Source organism: Cygnus atratus, chromosome 5 (genome assembly GCF_013377495.2).
Source record: "Cygnus atratus isolate AKBS03 ecotype Queensland, Australia chromosome 5, CAtr_DNAZoo_HiC_assembly, whole genome shotgun sequence".
NCBI lineage: Eukaryota > Metazoa > Chordata > Aves > Anseriformes > Anatidae > Cygnus > Cygnus atratus.
This window is the reverse complement of record NC_066366.1, coordinates 51,320,181-51,340,337: the sequence shown is the minus strand read 5'-3', so window position 1 is coordinate 51,340,337 and position 20,157 is coordinate 51,320,181.

Here is a 20,157-nt window from a genome sequence, read left to right as displayed (position 1 = left end):
AACTTCTACTTAATCTTTATTACTGATGTGAATTTAACATATGTATGGCTTCGTCTCGCTCCTGTTGTTTTCTCTCTAAAGTAACGTCTAGGCAATATACAAGTGGCGGACATTAATTTTCACTTTGATATTCTGTCATATGAAAGCTCATACTTTCATATGAAAACTTAAAGATGTACTGTCTTAATACCATACTACAATTAGACTGCATTAAATAAAATAATAAAACCCCCGCATACTAGCTCCCTTCAGCCACCACCAAAGAAAAGAACAAAAACCTGCTGAATAGACTTGAAAGTATTATAACTTTTCATTATTATCTTCAGCTGTAGTCTCTTCATTATAGGAGCTGCTCCACGGCCTGACAAGAACTGATGAATTCTAGTCAGGGTCAATAATGCAGTAGTGAAGAAGTCAAGCAGGCAGTTAAAATTTCTAATCAATTTGGATTATTCCCAAATTTAGGAAACTAGTAATTGAATATGGTCATTGTTACCTCTGACCTTACCGTCAAAAGATACGATTTCATTTTCAAACATGTTTATTTCCCTGCCCCTTTCTTCCCACAACTAACACAGAGCAAATTAATCACCAACTGCATTTGTGTTCACAAGAGTATTCACAAACATATTGGACATGAAACATGACTGATAAAGTGGATTGGGTTGGAAGAAATTCCATTGAAAATGTTATTTTATTCCCTTCTTTCCCCTCCAGAGAAAGGGAGGAAAAAAAAAATATATTTTGCAAAAAAGGAGTCAAAAGCCTTTTTCATCATTTCTGTCCAGGTCTACTAATTGTTATTGTAAAAAGAGAAGTAGTAATAAATTAATCTTCCTAAATTCAGACTCAGTGGCTTCCTAATTTGCCTAACTGCTGCTTCCATCAGCAGGAGAGCGTTTGGATTTGATTCAAACATGGGGGTAAGCCATCACCAATAGCCATTTAACACGTATAGCAGATACAAGGAATTGCAGAACTACACCTTAAGTAGTCACTGAAAATATGAACCCCTGTGGCCCATCCCAGAGAAATCCCTACTTCCATAATTTTCACTCATGGTTGTCTCACCATGCTTTCTATAGGATCAATAAAGGATCATGTCACAGCAAGCAAAATACACAAGAGATCTGCCAAGCCTGCCCCCAAGGAGAACGTTCCTCCCTGCCTCCAATTCTCACAATCTGTTTAACCCTCAAAACGACAGCGCAGCAGAGTAGAACCCTTCAAGGCGTCTCAGTACCGTTAGTAGGACTGAGGTAACACATTCAACACACCGTCATCAGCTTTGCCATCCTCCTTTGACTCAAGGAAGGGTGAGTGAAAACTTCAGAGGTGACAGAGAGCTCTGCTTGTCCTTTGCAAATGAGCAGTAGAAGAACTTCTGCACGTCCAACGAGCAGGTCAAAAAGCCAGGCTGTCTTGTTAGATGTACAGGAAAGGAAAATGTACATGCGTTTCATTCTCCAAGGACACAGTGTTTTCTGGGAGCTCTCCAGATAATGCAGACCAGCAGCTGAGCAACAAAACTGCATCGCAAGGACAGGCTTCGCAGGACAGCTCTGACAGTAGCTTTGCTTGTTTAATGTTATATTACTTTGCTTATACACAGATATCACTAGAGGTTCCTTTTTCTTTTGCCAGATTTTTCACAATTGCAAAGCTCCATCAGTTTTATTAGCTGGCTGTCTTAGCTTCCAGTAAGTCACCGCTGGGAAGATCTATACTAGTTGTGCAGGCAGAGGCACACGCTGCTGCTGGGGACGCAGGGATCTCTCCCACGTCCCATAAGCAGAGGTACACTTGGCACAGTAAATGACACCAACAGACACTCCTGCTTGCTTCAACTCGCTCTCCAAGAAAATGGATCCCCAGCCTCCCATCGCAGCTTCCCCCACAACACATAAAAGTTTACAGTTGCACAAGCGAGCACAGCCCTTCCTCGGTTGCTGCAGGACCGGTGTCAGGAACCAAATTTAGCTCCTAGGTGTGGACAAGTGCTGTTGTGCCAGGACAGGGTGATAAATGCAGCAAGCCTGCTTCTGACACTGTCACTGTCAAGAACTCAGATGTGGGGAAAAAAAAGAGACCTACTGTCACAAACAGAAGGGAACTGTCACTACACGCGGCCCTTGTGGGGCCCCAAGTGTCCCCCTCAGGACTCCCAGGTCAAGAATTCCTTCAATAATGAAATTAAGTCCTTTGTAGGGTTTTATCCCCGTTTTGACAGCGGTGGTTATGTCCTGTAGTTAATTCTACATGCACCATAAAATCTACTTGATATTAAGGGGGGAGGGAGGAGGGCAGACACTGACGACACACCAAACTGTTTCTCCAGCAGGAGTAAATCCATGGAAGGTGGTCACGTTGCTGTTACCTCCCCACGATGCTTGCTATCAAACCAGAAGCTCCTTCCAACCACTCCAGTCCAGTGAACGCCAAATATGTGTTCCCCACATCTCCTGAGACGTTTCTCTAAGCAGCTGTAGCCAGAGTGTTGTAAGATCTGGTTCTTGCCCCATGCCTGCCTTCCTTCCGTCTCTAGGAAGCAGAATGGTGATTTTTTCCTTGCTGTATTTTCACTTCTCCTCCTCATTTCCAAAGCCCAGGGAGCACTACAGGACTTGTGGCATCACAGCTACAGAAACCCAGATAAATGCTCAGCCATGCTGAGCCTCTCTGCAGCCAGTGACCACATTTAGTACTTTGCTTGCTCCAACACGCCTAAACTCGCCCCAAAGCTGTCTGTGCCCAGAGCACATGGTGAGAGGAGCAATAGTCAAAAGGCTAATGGGAATATTTATTTAAACAAATAAAGGACAGCATCTAGAATAAAATTACGGCTTAAAGAAAGAGGCAGAGCACCCTCCCATATGGAGGGCCCTCCACAGAACTGGACTGGGAGCTGAATATACCACAGTTTTAAAGTTTCCATACAAATATCTCTAGATAGGCATGTCAGGACTTTTGAAAACTTGTTTTCGCCATTGTATACACAGATAAACTGCACTCATTTCCCAAACTGGAGGAGAGCATCACCTCTCTCTTTCCATACCTAGAGGTCTAGTTACATGCCCCTGTAGGAAGGCTCCCAGGTGTTATCTCATACAGAGTTTAGTGGGAACAAGAAACTAAGAAACACACACCCCACACCACCACTCCACATGTATCTCTCGATGTCTGCTCCTGGAGCAGAGGCAGGACTTTTGTCAAGAGTTTCTGACTGCTTGATGCTTAATACTAAGCAGCCATAACATTTTTAAATCTTAACTGGGAGTTTTCAGCGTGTTACTCTAGTATGCAAAGAACTGAAATCGGACCAGGGGGAGGAGAACAGGAGACCCACAATTACACCACACCCCAAAACAAATCTGACAGCTACTTAAGAATTCAGCCATCATTTGAATAAAACCAGCCTGCTTTCTGTTCAGCGTATGCCAAACGGTTTACTGTCGTTTTCAGTAGATTTTTTTTTTTTTGCCAGTTCACAACTGCCTTCTATTGTCAGTGCTGTGAATAGCCAACAACGATTTAAAGTAGTGGGCTCCTATCAGCATTGTTCTCTTGTTCAGAGGCACAGAGAACAAGAATACATCTATGTTTTCCATACAGTGTGGAAAAATGTAATTCTCTGTTTAGTGTCATATCAACAACTCTTGTCCCAATTCACTGCCATGGGCAATGAATGACAGACTGAGCTGTCCATTCTGACAATGTGACCAAGATATCTGTGGTCGAGCCTGCTATATATCATTTTTCCCCTCCCCAAAATATGTTGCTGGAGAAATCTCCTATTTTGATTCCTTTATTTGTTTCTTTATCTACATACAAAATACAGATAAAAACGAAATTGAGTTCATTAAACAAGCTGCAAATAATGTCTTGATAGCACAGGAAATGTTACATTCCCTCGCACTGCAGCATGTGCTCTCAGTGGAGTACGGATTTCTTTATAATACTAATAAAAAATAGCTGTAGTCCCCTTCTTTCAACAAAGGCCTCCCCCCACCGAAGCAATTCTGTAGAATATATCTTATTCTCCAGTATAAAAAGGAGCCTTTTCCTCCTTTATAGGTAGCAGGCATATCACAGTTAACAATATGTAGCTGAAGGGCGATTAACTCCTGGTACCATAGGCCTGGAACTGGCAATAAAGAGGTAGCTTGGAGCTGTGCACTGAAAACAGCATTTATTCAAGGGAAGGGGAGAAATGAAACAAAACTTTGACAATGTTAGAAAAGAGGAAGAAGAAATAGGTTAAGGCAGCTATAGCACAGCAATCATTTACATGCCGTTAACGTACATTGGCTGCATGTTGCGTTCAGGACAGTATTTAAATAAAAGCCTTGTCAGCCTACGTATTAACACACTGAATTTACGTTGCCTGCAAGCTAAAGAGCAGCTTCTTACTTTAAGATATACAGGTATCATAATGTGTCAAGAGCATTTTTGGTGGAATATTCTACCTTAAGCATAGCTTGCTGGGTTTGTTTCAGTTTATTTTTGTTTCGCCATTGATTTTTGAGTGTTTTCATTTGCTCATAAGTTCTTGATGTTGCCAATAATTTGTTCTTTCTATCACTTCAGGTCTAAAACCTCCCCAGTAGAAGGAGGGAAAAAAAAAAAGTTTATTTACACTGGAGATAAAGGAAAGTGGAGGTTTCAGCAGAGCAGACAACTGGTGTTCATGGAGTAGGGGGTATTAGGGCTGCAGTCTTGTGGCACAAGAGTTTTCCCGTCATGCAATGGTTAACTTCATATGAGCCCTGGGCTGGTGCTGGGGAGAACAGAGACAACAGTGTCTCTGTTTCTGAACAGGCCTTTTGACACTCTGCCAGCATCAGTGTCATCTCCGTGTTGATCTTCCTTTGCTTCTTACATGGCCCTCCCAAAACTATCTGAGCTGCCAGGTAATGTTGGTCATAGGGGGATCTTAGCAGCTGGCTGTTTTGTGACAAATGACACAGAATCAACAATAGTACATGACCTTTATGGATTCTGGCTGTCTCTTAGAAGTATGTGAAATATTCACAACGAAATACAAAACCTACTTGAAATTCAAGTTGCTCCTCAGACAATTACTATGGAACCAAAACACCTAACTGCCCTGTATTGGTAAGATATTTATATTTCTACTGTCCCCATAAAGTTCTCTGCCTTGTGCATCATTACAGAAAATAACAAGAAGTCAGAGCTATTTTAAGTATAAGGCCTGCCCTAGATGACTGCCTGAAGTACAGGTGAATGACAGTGAAAAAATAATCCCACTGGTAGCGATATGATCTGGAGGCACAGCCTTGAAGCTGAGGTGTGAAACCCTCCAGACTCAGCCAAAATAAGCCACTGCTAGTGGAAGAGAAAAAAAAAAAAGTAGAAAACAAAAAAGCATAGAATTCAGGCATTAGTTTAGAAAAGCAACAACAGCATTTGCTACAAACTTCTGAACAAAGCACACTGAATCAACAATATAAGTAAATCATAACATCCTCTCCTGCCTCCCAGAGCAAAAACGCTAATCATGTTAGGTCCCTCTGAACATCTGTCATCCTCCACAGTGTACGGAAAAGGGTGAGTTTTAGATCAACAGCCTCAAAATCTGTCAGATCAAGTATAAGGAAGTCAGTGTCTTCTTTCATATGTCATGTCCCCTTCCAATTTAATTGAGGGCTGGCTTCCCTGCCCAAATTCCTTAGACTATCATTTAGCATCACACTCAGAGAATAAAGCTCCGGGCACTAAAAGGCTGTTGTAGAGAATTTAACAATCCCCCTGGGTTTAAGACCTCCCCACGCACCTTAATACATCTGGCAGGATAACATGGAAGATGACAATAGGGCTGAAGTTCCATATTTGGGAATTATAATTCAGTGAGACCATATCCTAGCTTATATTACTTGATAAAATACCTCTACAGAAAGTGGAGATTATTGGCCTGAGACAGGTGGATTTTTGGTTTTTTTATTTTTTTTATTTTTAATTTAAAGACGTGATAAACAGCGTGAAAAAGAAAAGTTAAAAACTGTAATGGATAGCCGCAGGAACAAACACTTTCATCACCTCTGACGGCTGGGAGCCAACCTGGACTGCAGTCTGGGGGTTCCATGTATTCTCTCACTTCCCCTTCTTCCAGGGATTAGTAAAATATCAGAGACTACACCCTTGCCTTCATCACCAAAAAATTTCATCACAATACAATTAACATACTTCAGCAAAACTCTCACAGAGATAGGAGATGGTTATCTTATTTAATACACTACCTAGGAAAGCTCAACGCCATAGCCAGTATCTATTCTGCTTTCAATAACCATTTCACTGCTTTGCCTCCAAAAGGATTTTGCAGAGGGAATAAGAAATACATACATATTATTTTTTTCTAAAATACTTTGCTCTCCCTCACATAACCTATGTTTATATTGGCCTGTCAGCTACGCAGGCCTGAGAGCACTTTGAATGCTGTTGTCTCCTCATCACGGTGCTGAAATATCATCAGCTCCTGCAATCACAAACGTTTACCCCCCTCAAACACAGTAAGGGCTTTCATCTCAAATGAGGTTCAGTCTATCTGACACTGGCTACTAGGTGCTTGAACAAAGGTTAAAACCTTGTGCTAGAACGGCAATCTTTTCTGCAACAGAAAGCATTGACCTCTGAGGTTAAAACTTATATTGTTTAATTCCTTTCTAATTGTATTATTTTCTTTCTTTATAAAAGAGGGATTGTTTTTGCCACGTGCAGAATTACGAGAATTTACCATAGCTGATCAGGTGCTACCCACAGGCCTCCGTTTTTCCTAATCTAAAAAGGAAAACAGTCCTCACATTTACTTTCATTTTTTCCTCCACCAATTCCACAAAGTTTAAAGAACAAAACAAAACAAACAAAAAGACAAAAACACCACATCACACACTACTGGTGAAATACATGCAACTGCTTGGGAGTTCCTCACACCATCAGAAAGTGTATTCTTAAAAGAACGGAGTACAGGTTACAGGTTTAAAGTATACCAGAAATAGTTCAGATAACATGTCCTGGTGGCCACATTGTTAAAAAGCTGGTAGCTTAAAAGGCTTCAGAAAAGAAGGCCCAAAGCCTGGAAACCCTGCATTACTGACAGAGATGAAAGGTGCTGAGTACTTAGTTTAGCAAGAAGAAGGATAATAGTGAGCTTCACTCAGATTGTGGTTATGTAAATAGGAAAGACTGCTGATAGTGAAAGAATCCTAAATCTTTCACTATAATATATGTATAAATATATATAGCGTATATAATATATATAATATAATATATAGATATATATCAGATCCTGTGCAGAACCTGTGGCTAGATGGATAAATTCAAAGCCAAAATAACATTTTGAAAGCAATTAAGTAATGAGACATCTTGCCACAGGGCAGGGAGGTTCTCTCATCTCCTATAATCTTTAAATCAAGATTATCTGGCCAGCTTTGCTAAAACATACTCCTTGACTCAGGAATCACCCAAGGAAGTTCTGTGACCACTGCTGCCTATGTGTGAGGTTAGATTAAATTGTCACAACAGCCCCTCAGAGCCTTACATTCTTTAAGAAATTCAGAATTATCACAGAAACCTTTTTGCTGTTGTTTTTTGTTCCCCACCTCAAACAATGCATGTGAGAGAACAACACAACATGCTGTTCTGATAGTTGCCAAAAACTATTGTCAGGTTACAAAATCTATGAAAAGGGGTGAGGTCAGTATGAGTTTGTGTAGATAAAGAGACCTCTAGAGTAAAACACAAGAGTTAAGGAAACTATTTTCAGACAAAGTGATGCAAGAGCATATGACATTAGTACACAAACACAAAGTCCACGCTGATTATAATGTGATCTGATTTAAAATATTCCTTGAGGCGAGGTTTTAATAATACTTAAAATGGCTTGACAGCTCCCTGTCATGGTATGTCCATGTTATTAAGTTGTAAAGCAACTGCCTTGCTCATAAAACAATCCAATGGGAAAACATATGGTGGACAAAGCCAAGGACAATGGCAGAAATCATTGCTGAGCCTCAGTTTATTTATGCATTGGGATGCACCTCCTAAGAACCTGCATTAACTTTGATGGTCACATCTTCAAGCTACTCATCCTCACCCTGCAGAAACACGAAGAAATAAATACCAGGCAAATGGAGGCTAGGCAAGGAGGCAACATAGAGGAGCATCGCTAGGACAAATTTCCCAAGTTGCTCTCGGAGCCGAACACCAGAGCTGCAGTAAGTGAGAGACAAGATGATGATCCGTGAAAACCTTCTGTCGCGATGTCAAGCGAATGCCGTGGGATCATTTCATGCCTGCATTCCAGCCAGTGTTCAGGATTTTCCCCATCCTTCTCTAAAGCAAATTCAGGGTTCTAAGATTAACTTGCCATTCTCCTTGCTGATATATTATTTATGCTCCCTTATCTGATCTTAGCTTGCTACTAATCCCCTACAGTTTCTCTTCCAGAAACTTCATCATAGTCATGGATTGATTTTTTTTGTCTTCTGCAATTCAGTTCTCCATTCTTCTGTTGTTTCTGTTGTTTCACACACTTCCCATCTCATTACTATACTTCCCAGTCTTCAGTTTTCCTGCTTGCACTTGAGCTCTGCATTGTACTTAAAACTGATTTTGTTTTCATCATCTTTTCTTAGGATCATTGCAATGTTCGCTAAATCTTTGTACTTTTCCAGCTTGACGTTTTCAGAAAATCTGACATTATGCAGTCTAGTATTTTCCCTGTCAAACTGGCCCAGCTTCATAAGATTTTATTAAATGCAGCCTAGCCAGTCAGAACAAAAGCATGACCTTGCTCCTTCTGTTATCTCTGCTAGTTGCTTGTTCATCTGAATATAAGAGTGTACATAATTCACTTTATTAGTAGCCCATTGATCTGTTTCTTTTCTAAACTTTCTCTAATATCTATTCTGATGGGTTGGTGTAATGCCTGAGATCCTGTAATGGGCTTGGCCTCAGAGTTTCCCTTGAAGGTGCAATATTTAGCATTTGTGCCTGCTTTTGTTTACAAAGTGTTTTATAAAACAGAACCTAAAAAACATCCATGGACCTTACGCATTATCCCATTTTGAAATGCACAGATTGCTGTATCGCATTGATTGACCTCATGACAGTTTGAATTAGTCCGCTCAGCCCTCCATACCACTATTCAGGGACAATCCCCTGAATTGTCAAAAACAAATGAAGAATCATTTCAGGATTCACAGTGAACAGAGCATGTAATTTTCCCCCTCATATTACCATTCAAGTTTTGTCTTTAGCCTTGAAACCCTGAGCAAGTTTCAAGTTCCATTGTACTGGCTGCTCCATAGAGATACAGCATGCAACTCCCTCGTACGACTGAAGGAGAACTGGAAGCCAATAGAAGTCCAAGCCCTTTTGAAATTCGGTCCTAAATGAACAGGACAACTCATGAGTGCTTTGCTGACTGCAGAGCAATACCCCTTCAGCGCAGTACAACGTCTCAAGCTCTGGAATGCTTCCTTGCACATCTTTGTTCTCTCCTTCCCACTTCCCAGGATGGTACAGCGTACAGTGGTGGGTACTGGTGAGAACCAGGGGGAACGGGATGGGGCCCAGGGCTACATAGTACTCATATTGCCAGTGACTGCAAGTAACAATGCCAGAGAGAAGAGAACTGAGATGATAAAAGCTTAGCATGGGAAGAAAAACTTTCTGCACATAGAACAGGCAAACTACTTACTTTCAAAGGTCAACAACAACAAAAAATGACAATAAAAGGATAAAACTAGGAAGATGGATGCAAGTCTTCAATAACAAGTGGACTGGCATGACCCTGGCAACATCAAGCTCCCTACAGTAGCTCTCCCTCTATCATCTTGAATATCACTTATTTTAATAATGCATCTCCTGATGAGAGTAAAGCTAATGTAGCATGAAGACAAGGATGGAATAGAAGGCATCTTATTTGTCAATACCCTGTCACTGTCACCCAGCTTTGGTAGCTGGATGCAATATGAACGGCAGCCTGATTTTCAGAAGCACCATGCACCAGCATGTCTCTTCATTTTCATCAGGAAGTGCGGGATATCAGAACTACTGAGAAAAAGATTACTTTTTTCCCCTTCCCAAACTTGTACATTTGTGGTGAATAACTTGATCCATTTGATACAAGCTTAAGAATCTACTAGAATGAAAGGTTTATGTATTAATGTGTCCAATTCTCATGATTATACCACTACACTTACATTGTTGGGTGCTTTCCTTGGGTGCAGCTCATGCTAGTACCTCCTCTCCTTTCCTTTTTTTTTTTTTTTTTGGAAAGTACAACCTCTCCAGTTGTAAAGAAGAGTTAGAAAATAGACCATTCCCATAAAGCTCAAACAAAAGACAACAGATAGGACAATAATTTGTTTCATGTCTTGAGAGAAAAGGGATTTGATTCATGATTTTTGAAAAATCTGAGGTCAGGAACAATTTGCAGATCGTTTTTACTAAACCATAAAGTAATAATAATGATCTTAGACAAAAGTTATCCTGTTGCTGCCACTGAAGAGAGATTTACCTTTATTACCCAGGGATTACCAATTTAATAGTCTTTAATAACCTGCAATTGTCAGACAACCATGTTGTATTCCATCACTTCAACAATAGCACAAAAGTGCCAAAACCATTTGCATTTTTCAGTCAATGAAATAGATGGCAAGACCAGAAGGAGCTTTATCTCACAGTAGCTCTGGTGCTTTACAATTGTCTTAAATATTTCAACAAAGAGATACCTCGGTATATTTCCCTGGCTACCAATGAGTTTCCAAAGGTCAATAACTTCAGCTTCAAACACAGAGTGATCTCTAAAGCTCTTCTTGCAGTTGAGAGATTAAGGCAGACTCTTATAAACATATTTATGAAATAAGAGCAAGGGACTTCAGCCTGGCAGTTTGGAATGTAACACCATTCTGTATCTATATTATTTTCAGGATTAGAAACCATTAATTCCTAAAATTGTGCTGTGGAGCATAAGTGGCAACAGCTGCAGCTATCTGTTTGCTGTCTTTCCACATGGGCTATTTTCTGTGCAAGATATGCATGAAGAACATGAATAAATGGGGTGCTACCTCTTCAGACAGGGCTTGGCAAAATAAAATAAAAAACTAAAAAGCATGAACCATGTTTGCCTTAAAACGATGAACTTAGGTGTTAATAAAAGTGGCATCTTAAGGCAAGTCCTTACACACTTCCTGTTTCTGTAATCCATTCTTCTCGCATGCACAAACTAATAAAATGCCTCTTCTTATTATGTCACTACTGTACATGAAACATTTCATGCATAAAATATTAATCCCAGACACAGGTCTCTGAGAGAATGATTGTACTGGCTAAAGGAAAAGACAGAGGTTTCCGAATATAGCTCCAATAATGCTTTTCAATCCCAAAGTAAAACTGCAACTATATTCAAGCCACTGGCTTTTCTGCGGCACAAGTCTTGTACGGTTTAAAGATATGGATAAACTGACCTAGAGAATCAGAATGAGACAGATCATGTGTCCTATTACTATTTGGTCTATAAAGACAAAATTAAGAATTCAGCTCTGGGTTTTCTTTGTCCTCTACTTTTGGCAAAAGTTAACTTTTTGAAAGAACTTATTTCTAGACAAATCTGGGGAAAGTAACAGTTTTGATTCCTGCCTACCAGGAAGAAAAAATAAATAAATTAAATACATAAATAAATTAAATGAACCTAACCTCTAAACCTTTGTAAGACTTTTATTGTTGAGAATTGTCACTGGGTATTTCACAAGTTAAGAATACCACAGTGTTAGTAATCCAATTCCTCAAACATGTAATGAGGTATCTCAATACAGATATTTTAATTAGGAGAATAAGGCATGTCTGATCTTCCATTCCTTCTCACTAGTATTACGGACTGTATGTGAACTGTACCCCATGCCAGCACCCCGCTGCCCCTTCTGTATCAATCAGGAGCCTGACAGGTGCATGCTACTTTTCTCCCATGATCCTAATTCCTTTGACAACTTTGCAATAAACAAAGTGAAAATATATATATATATATATATATATATATTTCCTGCCATAATTTCCTGACAGACCTAGCTGACGTTTTACAGTAATGGGATAATTCCAGCTCCTTCAATTTAGTCCTACACTCAGATCTACTGTTGGAGAAAGAATTCATGAAAGCCTTCTGCCTTCCACAGCAAGACCGTCCTCCAGAATTAGTTACGTAGTGCTTCATCCAGACCACTTCTAAATGTCTTCCCTACTGGAACCTCATTTTCTTTTCTCACAAGACTATTTTACAGTGTAAGAGGCCTGAGAACTCATATAAAGAAGGGTTTTCAAAGAAGTAGTCCATCTGCTGCCAGTGGGATAGCTCACTTGAGTAAAGGGTTGTAGCATTAAGCATAATAGAGTTCAACACCAGAAGACGTTTTTCAATAGGTATAACTTTGCTAACCTGCAATCATTCCTGATAATCCCTCTTTGGAGTATGCCAGGCAATTTTTCTCTTTTCTCATTGCCTACAGTCTCCAAATCCTTCTGGATATTTATTTTACTCTTTCTTCTTTAGGACTGATTCTCTCCCTCTTCCCCTTTCCATCTCTATTATTCTCTGCCTATTGACCTCGGAGGTGATACACTAAAGTCCCAGGATGGTTTGTGGTGTAGTGGTTGTGGTCTCACCCTCTGGACTGTGAAGTGGTGCTTTGCACACACAGGCCACAAAAGACCACATAATAAATAGAAATTAAAGGCTGCTCTGCAATACAAATAAACTTACATTGAGAAGAGGCATGTGCTGCTGCTGGAATAGAAACGACCACTTGTACATGCGATTTCTTCGGTATTGGGTGGGAACAATGTCCAATTATAGGCTTTTCTTACAAAATAAATTAGAACTTCAATGGGGATATCAACTAATTATCTCCTAGGAAAAGGGCTTTAATTTGATGTTAATAGGGCTAAAGGAATATTTACCTCTGTCATTTATATATGAAATGGTGCTATAAGCCCTTCAGTATCAAAACGCTAAAAGTGCTTAAATAGTAGTCATGGTCCCATACAGTAACCTTGCTACCTTTTCCCACTTGGAATGATATACGGAAAATTGCCAAAGCTGCACCACAGGATTAATTACAGACTCGTCATGAAATTCTAAAACCACAATACTTAGGCAGCTAAGCAAGAGCAGCTCTCTAATAGATTTAATCAACTGCTGGGTAAACGCTCAGACTGTGGTAGGAGACGTGACATAAAAAGAGAGATCAACAAATGTGAGTAGGCTACAGTGCCATTCACCAGGCATTTTTCTTGACCATGTGTTTTTCCAACAATATTCTAAACAGTGTTCAAACAATTGAAAATTAAATATTAAAAATTAAATATATATATATTTTAAAGTGATAGAGGTAACGCTTACTTAATATTAAAGACTGAAAGCAAATAGTTTCTGAACCTACTAAAGGTGATCTTCCTTGCCAGGAGGACTCCTACCAGGAAACATAAAGGTAACTTATCTGAGGGCTTTGTAACTGTGAGATGCTATAAATGTCATTTCCTACTGTTGGCAACAGGATGCCAGTTAGCTCTCAGAACAGGGAATGCCCTTTCCTAAATTTGTTTTAATATCTAAAGCTATTACTTTGGTCTCGCATAGTACGTTATTTTATAGCAAACACAAGTGCAGTAGGACAGCCAAACTCTCTTATAACCAATTAAAAATAAATAGCACCTGAACAAACTGGCTGTCAATTAGAAGTAGTTGGTTGCTTTAATAATCACATCACAGAAAGGGTATCCACAGAAATTCAATCAATCCAAAATGAGCCGTATCCCAAAGGCCAGGCAGATACAAACAGAAGAGTTCTGGAGCACAGGAAGGGTATTTTTTTTCCCCCCTCTTAACGCCCACTCCCTCTCTCAAGAAAGGGAGATAGAACCAGGCCATTTTCCCCTCAAACATGCTAAAGCTTTCAAATAGCTCCCAGGCATTTTTAGAAGCAGTTGTACAGTGTTTGCTTGCCACTTCCAATTAAACATGGTAGAGCAGTCTGATGTCACTAGGATCTACTAATAGGAAGAGTTTATTTAAGAGAGTGTTCAAACTCCAAACAAAGAACTATTCATAGAGGTCTGCATTTTCTGGATAAACACTGAAGCAGTTTATAAAAGCAAGAACAGGGAAAACAATATAAAGCACTACCTCCTGTCTCTTTAAACTGTCCCAACATTTGGTGAATCCATATAATTCCTGACTTGTGGGGTTCTACAAAATGTTAGCTTCTATAAAATGCCTGACTTGTGGGGTTCTATAAAGTGTTAGCTTTGTGCATCTCCTTAGAAGCATAGGTAAATGCAGAAAGAAAAACTGTTCAAAAAACTAACTTAATCCTAATATGAAGCAAAACTGTTAGAAGTTTTTGAGCCTACAGTAGCTTAAAGCACCATTGCATTTATCCAAGTTCCTTGGGTAAATAGAAGTTTTTCTAGTTAGCCACTCTCCCATTTTAAAATTGTGGTTTTGATTGCTTCCGTATGCAAAGGACCGAGAAGAACGAAAGTTGACAAATACCTTTTTCTTGGGCCTCTCAGAATGAGGCAGAACGATGGAATTAGCAGCTGCAATATGGTAAAAGACCAGAAGCGGGTAAGAGAGAGGACAACGAGAAATTCAAGGGCTGATTGAGAACCTAGAAGGGAAGGAGACAGGTGGTAGAAAGGGAATAGAAAGGCTTGATAACTAGAAACGAGCAATTAGGGAAAAGGGTTCTCAAAAGTCTGTTTTTTAAACCAAGAATGCAATTAACTCTATCCATGAGAGATTTGACCTCTGGTTCCATACAAACACGTTAAGTACCTTCAGATAGTCATCGGACTCAAGCACGGATACTTCAGCAGAGTTGTTACTTTAACTAGGTATTCATCAAGTCTATCCACAAAGTTTGGCCCCAGTACCACATGCCTTAATCTATTGCGAGGCAAAGCAGTGGAGTCCAAAGTGCTCCAGGATTAACTGAACAGCAACATTATGAAGACCAAATGGCAAAGCAGATCTCAAAGATCTCTTGATCTTTTGGCTACCGCACCTGAGCTCAGCCCCAAATAAAGGGCCTGATGATCTCCTGCCTTTTCCAAATAGCACATCCAATAATTTAAAGAATTGCAGACCAAAAATTACTTTCAATATTGCACATGCACAAGGAATAGAAAATATTTGCATGAAAAGAGATGATAAAATAAAGCCTAGTAATCTCATTTATATAAAAAAGGATGAAATACTACTCTCAGCTGTACTCAGAAGACATAGGATTATCTTGAGAACAAAGTTGCATCTCCCCATGTACGCCGTTTGTTTACTTTTTTTTATAAATAAATCAGACTAAAAGAGGGGAGAAATCAATCTCACTTTTATTGATTGTGCCTGCTTCTAATTGGGTTCCCTGCCTGTTTTTCACATGTGAAGATACAGCAATGTTTGAGTAACAAACAATGAGGAGAAATGCTGTTTCTTTAAAATTAAGATTCCCCCAGACTTTTTTTTTTTTTTTTAAATGTCATGAAAGCTTTTCTATTGCTGCCAGGCTTTATACATCGTTGATTTACAAAACCTCAGTTTTGATATTAGATTGACTTGACAGTGTCTCACATAATGAGTAAAATTTAAAAGGCAACAATAAATTATACTCCTGGCGTACAGACCCAAGCTTGACTAGAAGCTGGAAGGAGGTAGGTGCCTCCTTTTCACATACTTGTGGCCTCTTGAGGTGTTCCACACATGGTTCTACTCAGAAGTGTCAGCCCGTGCAAACTGCTCAACTGCATGTAGCTGCTGTCTTTTAGAACTTTTAGACCTGGTGAGGACCAGAAAACAGCTCACTTTGGGTCTCGGATCCAGAGATAGGCCTGCAGTGTTCTTTCTGGGCACTGGACAAGTCATTTAATTTAGGAAAGTGATCTCAACTGATGATCTGATGAAAGGCTACAAGAGACAATAGAAAGCCAGAATCCAAGAACACGTCTACATAAGTGTTTATCTGGAATCTCTTTTTTATTAAAAAAAAAAAAAAAAAACTCGCAAGGCTGTGGCCTCAGCCTTTTTGAGATAAAACTCATTTCCTAGCAATTTGCTTCCCCTTTAAGACACTCAAGAATTGTTTCTCATTTTTTTCTCAATTCTTTCACCACTATTTCCAATTCCTAAATTTTAAACCACAATTTATTCTATTATTTCCCCAAATACATAGTTAAGGACTAAAGAATGACAATAAAAGATAAGTTATGTAAGCCTAGACAAAGAGATTTCTGTGTATGATGGGACTACACAGGCTCAGAAAAAAAAAAAAAAAAAAAAGAAAAAATAGGTACTAAAAGACTTATAACAGCTTCTCCAAAGGCATTCATGGACAACAGAAAGCAACATATGTGTGCTGCAAGTCCACAACGAGCTACCTACTCCATTGCATAAAATACAGCTGCCCTAGGAGTATGGCCTGACCCTGTTGTGCCTCTGTGGGACAACATTCCTGAGGTTCCTGCCGCTTCTGTACACATCCAGAACAAGCTCAGAGACACCAGGAACAGCCACACACTTTACAGCTGTCTGTATGGTCAGAAAATCAGAACTCTAATTGTGACTGATACTTTCTGCCATTCCCTATATGCAAGTATGCACTAAAAAAAAAAAAAAAAAAACACCTTTGAAACAATATTACCTTTTGACTAATAGGCATACATTTTTCCATGGAAGAAACAGAAAGCCAAGATCCAGCTCCTTACCTTGATTATATCTTTCTCAATACTTTGTCCACATCCCTTTCTAGTCAATCCATACTCTAACTCTGAATTAGGCAAAAAGCTGAAACATAGTTAAAGCTACTTTTTCCTTCTTTCTACCAAATCCCTACAGCAAGCCCACACAGCCCTGAGCACTAGCATCACACAAAATGAAGCTCAGCTGTGAGCCCAATGTATGGCACTGACTGGGTCATCACACACCCAGACTGGAGCTGTAGTGTGAATCAGAGCAGCTGCAGTTCAATGGTGAAATAATTGAAAATATAAAAATGAAACAGTTTGCCTCCTGTAAAAAAAGAAAAAAAAAAGTTTCTGAATGTATTATATTACAAAAGCTTTTGTATTTTTATCTTTATCCTGTTGTGTATTTTCTGAGATGGAAACTCAATTTTTCATCAGCTTTGATTCCTGGATACCTTCTTACAATGAACAAACTCAACAAAATTAAGCTCAAACACAGAATATTTTGCATTAAAATGTCTTGTCTCTATCAGCTGCATCGGAATGTTTGCCCCAGTTTTTTCTTTGAGTTTGTGTTACTTCTTTTTTGGATAACTCTCAATCTTCCTTCTCTCCAAAGATTAACACATCTCCTGTGAAATGATAGTATCCCAAAGGAGATAACTTAATTACCTGCAATTCTGCTTTCTTTGAGATTTCATTACACAAGCTCCTCTTTTTCACTCACAGCTTCTCCAAACTTGGACAGAAATGTTTAAGTACATAGTTTTAGTCCTGTTGTTTTGATTCCAGAACTGATTTGGGGGAAGGAAGGTGTCTGTTCATCTGCCTTTGTTTTAGTATTAATTGTAGATAATCTACAATGTGAAAAAGTCTCATAATTTATCACAGTTTCTGCCTGTGGCATTTCACTTTAGCCCAAGGATAAATCTTTCTAACTCTGGCAAATGTCAGGAATGCTCCTGTGATACAGGTGATCCTCCAATAATAAAAATCAACAGCTAAAAGCAGACTTTATTGTAGATATTCATTATAATACTTACAGCCAGTTATAAATTTTCATCTCATTCCTATTTAACAAAGGCTATATATTACTGTCCTCTATATCACTGTGACCAAAACCAGAAGAACATCTTGAATTATGATATGCTATATACATAATCATTTTTATAGTAAAGCTAAATGCGGAAGTTAGCATATTGAAATCATATGTAAAACAGTCAAGTGGGTGCTAATATTTTTCTATCATGACAAGGATTTGTACCACAGCAAAGACAAAAGAAAGTTAAGGTCTTTAATCATACTTAGATCATTAAATATCAGAATGCAGCAGTCAATGAACAAAACATCTGTAAAAATGCCCCAGCGGTCTGTAACACATCTCACCCATGCCAGAATCGGAGCCATCGTCCTGACAGTCTCCTGACAGCCACCCACAGCACTGTCTTTTCGGTTCCCCAGGTCACTCACAGTGATTTTGTTGAAGTATAGCCAGTTTTCCAAAGTATAAACTTCGTCTCTCGTCTGGACCATGCTGAACAAAGCTTCTGCACACATGGACATTATGAGGTCATATAGCATACATAGTGCTGGGCTAATTAACTCAGGAAATGAATACTTCTCACCTTCCCAGTATCTCAGTGCATTTCTCTTTATTTTCTGCTACTCTTTTTGCTGTGCAAAGACGTAATTCATTTTGGGTTTCCTGAAAATCACGTTAGAATAGCTGAACTAACATGTTTATTTGAGTTTCCTGCCCCCCACAAGCAAACAAAAAAGATCCAAAGCTTTCCACAAGAAAGACGGAGCCATTCCCAAATGCATTTCACAGGACAATCACCAATCATGTTAAACACCATCCTGAAACCGAAGCAGGAATTACGTGTTATTTTGTTTCCCATTTTACATTCCTTATAAAACACTGCCTTTGTTTTGGCATCAAGGAAACTGTTATTTACAGTTGCAGCTCTGTTGATTTCTCTCATGGCAATGTCAAACAGTTTATATACGAGAGGAGTAGCTGAGCCCACTACTTTGTCACCAACGTGCACTTTTTCAAGAACAGAGACTGCGAAAACAAAGCTTTGCATAGAAAAGCTTTCTTTGATTTTTGTCGTCTTTGAGCCAGTGCTTAACCATCATCACATTTTTAGATGTGTCACTGGATACTTCTGAAGAAAGGAAATCAACTGCGTTCCCCCGTTGTCGTGTGCAATGTGTTGACTCCAGTCTGGAAAACCACCCTGCCAGAACAACTCCAAAGGGAGTATGCAAATCCTTTTTAGTAACACTATTCACCATGAAACATCAAAACACTATCAGAATACATCTGGGAGATGAACAATAATTTTGTTCTGGTCAGGCTAATCTCTAGTCTTTAGTATAAAATCACAGCTACACGAGTGAGATGAGAAATAGAGTATGTAACAAGCAAAATGCCTGAACTTGAATGAAGACTTTCAGAAATGTCTACATACTGCCATTGAAATCACCATTAACAGACACACAGATTGCAGGATTATTTTTTTCCCCATAATGTTATATATCAGAAGGCCAAAGTTTATCAATGTTAATTTTGGAAGTACAGCTTCTACACTTACTCTTTCACAGGAAAAGAAAATAAATAAATAAATAAATAAGGCACAAGGACACTGAATTCAGAAATCTTCCCAATTCTGAGTTCCACCAAAAATTAGATAAACTTATAATACCATTAACGGGACCAATTTTTTCATAGTGATCAAATATTTTAGGGACATTTACTTTAAAAATGGAGTAGGATTAAAATTTGAAATGTACTTAAGGATGTCGAATAACTTAATTTGCAAATGAAGATCCATGGTCATTGCACAAAGCACATTGAATCTTGTGAGAATTCAGCCACAAGATTTACTTCTTAGCACATCTGTTTAAGCATGTTTCCAGGTTTGGTTTATCTTTTTCTCATACATCTCTTTGATGTATGAAATATATACGGACACAAAGTACAGATTCACTTCCCTCACCAGAATAGACTCTCTACCATCTTAGGAAACACATCCTAAAATCACAGCTACATGAGTGAGAGGAAAAATCCTATGGTCAGAAGGGGCCACGTTCAGTTCTCAGGATGGCGACCTGCTCTCAGCATGACATCAAGGAAGTCACTTGTTCTAAAAATGTCCAGTGACTCATGTGGCATTTCTTGAGTGTAGTTTTCAGAAAACATTCATTTCATTCAGAAATACAGGTGAGGTCTCTAGCATCTGGGAGGGAGACCAGAGGGCAGCTCCTACAGAAGAGGGAAGGAAGAAAGTTCTGGGTGCCTCAAGCCAGGCCCTCCAAACCCAGCAGCTGTTCTGAGGCCTTGAATCTCCTTCCCATTCTCCTCAATCTATAAAATGGAGACAAGAACATTTCTCTCCTGCC